The sequence below is a fragment of the Hyperolius riggenbachi genome, chromosome 2 (genome assembly GCF_040937935.1).
Source record: "Hyperolius riggenbachi isolate aHypRig1 chromosome 2, aHypRig1.pri, whole genome shotgun sequence".
NCBI lineage: Eukaryota > Metazoa > Chordata > Amphibia > Anura > Hyperoliidae > Hyperolius > Hyperolius riggenbachi.
The window spans coordinates 29,587,022-29,595,253 of record NC_090647.1 but is presented as its reverse complement, the minus strand read 5'-3'; positions in this window follow the sequence as shown (position 1 = coordinate 29,595,253).

Genomic DNA, 8,232 nt, shown 5'->3' with positions numbered 1-8,232 from the left:
AGCCCTTAACCATTACACTATCAGCCAAGATAGGCAGCAGGTGGTGAATTTACTTCCTGTCAGCTGCTCTCCTGCACTGGCCAAGCACTTGTTAGTACTCGGTACCCGTGCTAGAAGGGCCACCCCCGCCCCCACAGTGGCGGCTTCAGAATTTTTTTGTTGAGGGTGCTATGCAGGTGCTGGATCCACTACTGGGGTAGCTGCTGGACTGTGGCACGCAAAGTGTGCCGCCGGAAAGTGGGCATGGTAATGGCGGGTCACAGGCAGGGCCAAATGTACAGAAACTTAACAACAGTGTAATTCACAGACAGTGGGCATCAACAGGAAACTTTAAATGCAGCTCTCTCTCCTAATAAAAATGAATTCCCTACTTGCTATACATATAGCAGAGCAGACCTGAGTATTGGTAGCCAGACGTAGGTGCCCCCAGTACAGGTAGCCAGGTATAGATGCCCCAGTATAGGTAGCCAGATATAGGTGCCCCCTGTTGGAGCTTAGTGTTCTGTACAAGCAGATAGGCACCCAGTATAACAAGTTAGAACTCTTTACTGGAAAAAAAAACATGCAGAGCTATATCATACATCACCGTCAGGAAATGCAGCTTACTTAGAACACAGATAATACAGAGTGAATACAGGAAATGACAATCCCATAAAGATTACCATCACATTTTTACACCCAGTGACATCTTGTGGTTGTGTACTATACTGCAGTTTAAGGTTATAACCCTGTTGATACTACTTTCAACTCCCCCACTATAGTTATCTCTTTCCTGCTCTCAGAAGCCATTTTCTGCTAGGAAAGTGTTTTATAGTTGGAATTTCTTATCAGTGAGGGTCACACTGTAGTCACTTCCTGTCTGAGTCAGGACTGAGTCAGCCACTTACATACCTGATATTTAACTCTATCAGGCAGAGATAGAAAAAAAAGGAACACAGCCTAGTTATTAGTGTGTGGCACTATATATACCCATGTCTATCTCATCATGTCACACGTCACCACGGTATCCTTTAAAGGTGCCCACCAATGATACAATCTTGATAGTACAATCTTATCAAATCCATGTAGTAGAAGGGAAAAACTGAATGAATACGCTTTGAATGCTAAGCACACACACAGCACAACTTCCCATCAGATCGACGGGTCACACTGATTATTTCTGACTTGTCTGATCTGCTCCCAATCAATAAGGAGATCGATTTTGTGAAGTAACAATCTGAGGATCAATCCCGTTATCGATCGGGAGCAGTTTACACACGATGTACACATGTATACACAATGGAACTTCCCATCATATTATACGTCAGTCTGACAAGAAATTGCATCATGTGTACCCAGAATAAGGTAGTCCCTCATAGTTACACCAAAGTGGGAAGATTGGACAATCAAGATTGTATCATTAGTGCGCACCTTATGCTTCAGGTGAAACACTCCTCATAACATTTTAGCTATACAATGATCAAAGAATCATCTTATCCATATTGGATATGCTTTATGCCAAGGTACGCACCATGCAATTTCCCTTTAGGTCATGCATGTCAAACTCTGGCCCGCGGGCCAAATAAGGCCCTCAAAGCCGTTAAATTTGGCCCTCAAGTGGTTTCCCCACTTTGGATTATGTTTGGCCCACTCTAGACCACCAGGGAAGCTATAATGGAGGTGAAGCCCTAGAACATAAGGGAAGCCATATGGGGGAGGGAGGGGGGAAAGCACTAGACACCAGGGAACTGTATAGGGGAGGGAAGGGGCTTCTAGACAACAGGGAACTGTATAGGGGTGGGATGGGGCCACTAGACACCAGGGAACTGTATAGGGGAGGGAAGGAGGACCACTAGACACTAGGGAACTGTATAGGGGAGGGAAGGAGGACCACTAAACACCAGGGAACTGTATAGGGGAGGAAAGGAGGACCACTAGACACCAGGGAACTGTATAAGGGAAGGAGGACCACTAGACAACAGGGAACTGTATAGGGGTGGGATGGGGCCACTAGACACCAGGGAACTGTATAGGGGAGGATGGGAGTCACTAGACACCAGGGAACTGTATAGGGGAGGGTGGGGGTCTCTAGACACCAGGAAACTGCATAGGGGTTGGGGAGGGGGGGCATTAGACACCCGGAAACTTTATAAGAGAAGGAGGTGGCCACTAGACATTGAGGTTGGCCCGCGACTAGTTCCCAGTGTACAATTTGGGCCCACTTTGTATCTGAGATTGACACCCCTGCTTTAGATAAATGAATCAAATAGATAATTGGATCAAATAGAAATTATCTATTCAACTCGTCTGTCTGATGGGAAATTGCATAGTGTGTACAGCTCATTCCTAATGCCTAGTACACACCATGCAATTTCTCACCAGATAGAGGGTCCAATAGATGTCTGACTAATGCGATCTGATTTCTGATTGTTTTTCCTGATCGATTTTGTATAGAAGTGATCAGAAAAACGAACGGAAATCAGATCGGACCTGTTGAAAATGATCTATCGGACCATCTATCTGGTGAGAAATTGTATGGTGTGTACCAGGCACACAGGAGGCCATACACGATTCAATTTTGTAGTACTTTGTTCAACAAGAGAAATCTGATCAATAATATAATTTATCAGAAAAATCGAATCAATGTACCATACATTTATGGTCGATATTTCTGAAAATATCAAGCAAATAATTAAATAGAAATATTAGTTTTTATATTTTTCAATCAAATTTTTATCAAAAAAACCTGAAGAAACGTTGACTGAAAAACAAGGATTCTTTTTGATTTCTTCTCTATTTGATCGTTTTGGTTGTATAAATGAGAAAATCAAAAGATTTGATAGTACCATGTATGGGCACCTTAGAGGATACTTTAGACCATGTAAAAATTCAAGCTACTTCCTGGTTGGGAGGGGCGGTGCGCACTACGAAGGCGCTGCTCGGCAACCCGCGTCTTTGATTGCGCCTGCAGCCGGGAGCACTCTGCGCATGCGTACTTTGTAGTTGTGATGTAGTGTGCATACTCATAGTGCTCCTGGCCACGCAATCAAGGACGCGCGCCGCCGGCGGGGAGGTTTAGACAATAACGGTGGGGCAGGGAGGAGAATTAGGGAGAGAGGTGGGCATTAGGAGAGCCTCTTACACATGCCTGGGCCCCTCGTTTTTGAATTTTTACAAGGGCTAAGGTATCCTTTAAGGCAGTGGTCCTCAATCTACGGCCAGCGGGCCAAATGTGGCCCCCTGAGGCTTTTTCACTGGCCTCCAAACACAAACTGTATAATTTATAGATGTGGCCCACTGCACCACTAATTATCGGTGGCTGGCAAATAGAATAGCAGTGCTGGCCCCACCCATCCACATACTGTAGAAGCCAGTGAGCAGTCATTCGCTGGCTTCCAATCCAGTTCTGCATCAGGTAACACTGCTGTCCAATTGGACGGCAGGTTGTCACCTGGGTATGCTTCAGTGTCTGGTGCACAAAGACGTTCTTCAGGTGCTGCATGACTGAATGGCTGCTGCCAGTGGCGTAGCTAAGGAGCTGTGGGCCCCGATGCAAGTTTTACAATGGGGCCCCCCAGGCACTCTATACATAACAATTGATACGGCGCACCAAAACCTGCCAATGGAAACTACAGTGTCAGAGGTGCAAGAAGGGGATGGGGAACAGTTTGTTAAGGATTACCACTATTGAAAGCATCTATGGAAGTGATTATTATGAGCACAGGACCAATAGAGAGCTAATACTGTAGTTGAGGGAGGGCCCTTCGGGGCCCCTCTGGCCCAAGGGCCCCGATGCGGTCGCTACCGCTGCACCCCCTATTGCTACGCCCCTGGCTGCTGCTGGAAGTTCTCCTCCCAGCATGATTGGGGGGAATCGATACTTTGATTCAATGTAATGTTTTTCATCATCATTTTATGTATGTTCCGGCCCCCCAGCAGTCTGAAGTATGTTGACCCGGCCCTTGACCGAAAATGTTTGTGGACCCTTGCTTTAAGGCATTACTTTGTTAAGGCATCCCAAGTTTGGATCGGTTGATTGCCGTATAGCCATAGCACTGTACTAGGTCATTGGGCAGAATGTTATAGCTGGTGGAGGGTCCTGGGCTCCCTGACGTCTGTCCTGACATTTCACGCAAGCGGTGTTCCTAATCGCGGTGTGAGATCACGGCCGAGACAGTGACTGACGCACAAGCCTGTATATTTATTATATGATGATGATCGTGGCACCTTGAATGCCAGGAGGCTCCAATCCCTCAGCCTTGGAGCGTGGAGAGGAGACAGAGCTGAGGAGAACCTCGTAGATTAGACACGATTTCTGCGTAAACTTCATCCTTGAAAAAAACAGAGACAAAGTGATGACGCCTCAAGAAGCTCAGAGGAGCCCAACACCACAATATACCTCCCACATGCCCGGGAGACAAAGAATTCCTCAGACAAGGCTCCAGCGAGTGGACCAACGTACAGAGACAAAGCCGTGTTTACATGGCTGTGACATGTCTCCAGTCCGCTTACATTGAGGAGAATGAAGTGTCTGTATAACAGGAGTGTATCCTAACTTGAACGAAAGCCAATAAATTACAACAGAGTCTGCGGTACCTGGTGCCGGCGGGGATCGCCTGATGTTGGATACATGTGCTTGTGGGTTGCTTGAGCAACCGGCCTAAAAAAGCACAAAGCTCCCCCCCCAAATACTTACAGAGCCTCCAGCGACATCTAGCAGCCTTCCTGCAGCACCTAGCGGGCTCCTAGCGGCATTCCGGCCTTCCCCGTGCACACAAGCCAAAGCCGGTGTGTCACCTGACCCGCTTCGGGGCAAGTGACACGTCGACGTGCAAGCACGGTCGCTAAGCGCTCGCTAGATGCCGCAGGAAGGCTGCTACACTTTGCTGAAGGCTCGATTAACTGTAATTTGATCTCTCAGCTGTGTCAGCTAGGAAATCTCGACAGTCCTTGGCAGAGCAGCTAATTTGTAAGCACAGGATGTTAACCCTATGTCTGCTTCCATGAAAGCAGAAAGTAGACACATTGCAAATTTACTGAAGGATTTGTATCTGTAACAAATAATTTTTTTTTTAAAGGTTATCATGCTGTTGCTTCTCTTTTAGAGCAGAGAGGAAGTTCTCAGTTCAGGCCCGCTTTAATCACAGCACTGTTGTGGGATGGTCATTTTTTGTCCACACAATACACAGGCAGATAAAACACTGATGAAGATGATGTAAAGTCAATAATCGAGGTTGTGGCGGGGCCCGGATTTACATCACAGGAACCTATAGACACAGAGGTCCTGGCACCCCTGCCGAGCGGCATCGCAAGTGTGCTGGCTGACCCAGCTGTCACTTTTCCCAGGGATGTAGCAATAGGGGGTGCAGAGGTTGTAACCGTATCGGGGCCCTTGGGCCAGAGAGGCCCCGAGGGATGCTCCCTCAACTACAGTATTAGCTCTCTATTGGTCCTGTGCTCATAATAATCACTTCTATAGATGCTTTTAATCCTACCTAATAAAAGGCAAGTATCCCTGCGTCCCATGTCCGTGTGTCAGTGCTTTTTCGTTCTACGCACGTGCACTGAGGGACGCAGAGACACTGCCAAGAGCTGGGGGGGAATGATGCAAAGGAGGACGGGTCAAGAAAGAGGCGGGCCTGGGCGTGACGTGCGTGGGTATTTAAAGGAGAAGAGAGAGAGCAGTGCGGGGGGAGGGTGTGTGTGTGTGTGGGGGGGGGGGGGGGGTCACGGCCACAGCCTAGCGCCCATTTTTAAACAGGCCTTAGGCCTAGTAATGGTAATAATTAACAAACTGTTCCCCCATCCTCTGCTAGCTCCTCTGGCACTGTAGTTGCCATTGGCAGGTTTTGGTGCACCGTATCAATTATTATGTATAGAGTGCTTAGAGGGCTCCAATGTAAAACTTGAATCGGGGCCCACAGCTACTTAGCTATGCCCAGTGGCGTAGCTATGGAGCTCGGGGCCCCGGTGCGAGTTTTACATTGGGCCCCCCAAGCACTCTATACGTAACACTTGATACGGCTCAACAAAAACTGCCAATGGCAACTACAGTGTCAGAGGTGCAAGAAGGGGATGGGGAATAGTGTGTTAATGATTACCACTATTCATAGTATCTATAGGAGTGATTATTACTACCACAGGACCAATAAACAGCTAATACTTTGGTTTAGGAAGGGGCCCATGGGGCCCCTCTGGCCCAAGGGCCCCGATGCGGTCGCTACCTCTGCAACCCCTATTGCTACGCCCCTGGCTATGCCACTGGCTTCTCAATTACTTCCCCCTGCCTGGCATAGGTAGCTACAGGGGTCTCTTAGCATTAAGTAGCCAGAGGTAACCTCAGTATTAAGTAACTAGAGGTGCCATTAGATATTAAGTAGCTAGAGGTGCTCCTGACTGAAGAGAGATCCGGTCAGTGGAATGTGATTGGGTGAGTAATCTCCCGTTTACACTCTGCTCAGGACTTTGAAGGAGAAAGGAAGGCACTAGGAGAGTGGAGTGAGACGCCTTTTCAACATCAGGCGCCTGTAGGCATGTGCCTACAATGCCTTATGGGAAATCTGGCCCTGGTTGTGGCATGAGCCCTCACTGTATATACACGGGTGGTGGGGGGTGTTGTGATGTTCTGTGGAACATGATAACAGGGAATTAACTGAAATAAACTTCACACCAGGGACAGGCGGGAGTGAAGATCACAAATTCTCAGCCTAATCCAAATATTTCTCCTGCACAGCATTCTCTGATTACCCTCAGAAGACTTACAGATCTTCCTCCAGTCTCACACTGACCTAAAGAGGCCCTGCAGTGACAAATAGCAGAAGGCAGTAAATTGTTCAGGATAACAACTTTTACCTTCATTTTCCTGGTTTCAGCATTGGAAATACTTAATATATCTATATATCTCTGTATGTTGGCATGAAGCCCTGCCCTCCAAGTGGTGTTTAACCTAGGCTGTTTATTATGCAGAATTTTCTCCCCAGAGTATTCTGGGAGACCAGAAATCTTTTCTATATGCTCGCTATAGAACTTAGTAAACAAACATTCCGCAGAGATCACCTGCCAGCACTAAAGAAGACGCCAACTGTGATAAATTTCAGAATGTGTGGTGTGTGTGTTGTGGTGTGTGTGTGGTGTGGTGTGAGTGTGTGTGTGTGGTGTGTGTGTGTCTGTGTATGTATCTGTGCGTGTGTTGTGGTGTGTGTGTGTGTGTGTGTGTGTGTGTGTGTGTGTGTGTGTGCGCGCGTGTGTGGTGTGTGTGTGTGTGTGTGTGTGTGTGTGTGTGGTGTGTGTGTGTGTGTGTGTGTGTGGTGTGTATAGTGAGTGTGTGTGTGTGGTGTGGGGTGTGTGTGTGTGTGTGTGTGGTGTGTGTGTGGTGTGTGTGTGTGTGTGTGTGTTGTGGTGTGTGTGTGTTGTGGTGTGTGTGTGTGTATAGTGAGTGTGTGTGTGTGTGTGGTGTGGGGTGTGTGTGTGTGTGTGTGTGTGTGTGTGTGTGGTGTGTGTGGTGTGTGTGTGTTGTGGTGTGTGTGTGTTGTGGTGTGTGTGTGTGTGTGTGTGTGGTGTGTGTGTGTGTTGTGGTGTGTGTGTGTTGTGGTGTGTGTGTGTTGTGGTGTGTGTGTGTGTGGTGTGTGTATAGTGTGTGTGTGGTGTGGGGTGTGTGTGTGTGTGTTGTGGTGTGTGTGTGTGTGTGTGTGTGTGGTGTGTGTATAGTGAGTGTGTGTGTGTGTGTGGTGTGGGGTGTGTGTGGTGTGTGTGTGGTGTGTGTGTGTGGTGTGTGTGTGTGTTGTGGTGTGTGTGTGTTGTGGTGTGTGTGGGGTGTGTGTATAGTGAGTGTGTGTGTGTGTGTGTGTGTGTGGTGTGGGGTGTGTGTGTGTGTGTGTGTGTGGTGTGTGTGTGGTGTGTGTGTGTTGTGGTGTGTGTGTGTGTGTGTGTGTGTGTGTGTGTGTGTGTGTGTATAGTGTGTGTGTGTGTGTGTGTGTAGTGTGTGTGTGTGTGTATGTGTGTGTGTGTGTGTGTGTGTGGTGTGTGTGTGTGTGTGTGTGTTGTGGTGTGTGTGTGTTGTGGTGTGTGTGTGTGTGTGTGTGTTGTGGTGTGTGTGTGTGTGTGTGTGTGGTGTGTGTGTGTGTGTGTGGTTTGTGTGTGGTGTGTGTGTGTGTTGTGGTGTGTGTGTGTTGTGGTGTGTGTGTGTGTGTGTTGTGGTGTGTGTTGTGGTGTGTGTGTGTGTGTTGTGGTGTGTGTGTGTTGTGGTGTGTGTGT